This window comes from Panthera onca, chromosome X (assembly GCF_046562875.1).
Source record: "Panthera onca isolate mPanOnc1 chromosome X, mPanOnc1 haplotype 2, whole genome shotgun sequence".
Taxonomy (NCBI): Eukaryota; Metazoa; Chordata; class Mammalia; order Carnivora; family Felidae; genus Panthera; species Panthera onca.
The window spans coordinates 46,887,012-46,888,087 of NC_138357.1; the positions used below are offsets into that span (position 1 = coordinate 46,887,012).

Below are 1,076 nucleotides of genomic sequence, written 5' to 3' on the forward strand. Positions count from 1 at the left end.
TAGAAGAGAACTAGAGAGTATAATGGTAAGCAAAATAAGTAAGTCAGAGAAAGACAAATACCACATGATTTTACTCATATGTGGCATTTAAGAAATAAAACAAATGAGTAAATTAAAGAAACAGATAAACAGCCTCTACCTTGGGAGCCACCTTCCCTGGGCCTGTGTCCGCGTCTCTGCCACTTGGGGTCAGCTATGATGCCCAATATCTAAATGCAGCCATGAGCAGCAATGAGTGTTTCAAGTGTGGATGATCTGGCCATTGGGCCCAGGAATGTCCTACTAGTGGAGACTATGGTCATGGAATGAAAAGCTGTGGCAGAGGTGGTTTTACCCAGGTTAGAGGTTTCCAGTTTGTTTCCCCGTCACATTCAGACACCTGTTATCACTGTGTTGAGTCTGGTCATCTTGCCAAGGATCGTCATCTTCAGGAAGATGCCTGCTGTAACTGTGATAGAGGTGGTCACATTGCTAAGGAGTAGAAGGAGCTCAAGAGTGAGAACAATGTTGCTACAACTGTGGCAAACTAGGCCATCTGGCTCGTGACTGTGACCATGCAGATGAACAGAAGTGCTATTCTTGTGGAGAATTTGGACACATTCAAAATGACTGCACCAAAATGAAGTGCTATGGGTGTGGTGAAACTGGTCATTCAGCCATCAATTGCAGTAAGACAGGTGAGGTCAACTGTTACCACTGTGGCGGGTCAAGGCACCTTGCACAGGAATGCACAATTGAAACCACAGCTTAATTCTTTTCCTTTGTCACCCCTCCTTTTTCTGATTGATGGTTGTATCGTTTTCTCTGAATCCTTTCCACTGGCCAAAAGGTGGGCAGATAGGGGCTACTCCCAGGCCAGTGAGATTTAGTTGCTGTGTAAAAGGAGGAAAGGGGTCGGAAAAAATCTACTTTCTGCATTTAACTACAAAAAAAAAGCTTGTGTTTAGTTTGGTAGAAGTATTATGCATAATGATTTATTAAAGAATCCCTTTCCACACCACTGGTGAATAAAGATTGACGAATGGGAAGAGTTGAATCAAACTAGTAAGCCCATTCTGGGTTTCTTGGATATGATC

The 1,076-nt window shown here is 43.2% G+C and overlaps 1 pseudogene; it reads left to right on the plus strand.

Annotated features, from left to right (window-relative positions):
* Positions 1-221: 221 nt before the first annotated feature.
* LOC145714119 (CCHC-type zinc finger nucleic acid binding protein pseudogene) lies at positions 222-751 on the plus strand (annotated as a pseudogene).
* Positions 752-1,076: the final 325 nt, after the last annotated feature.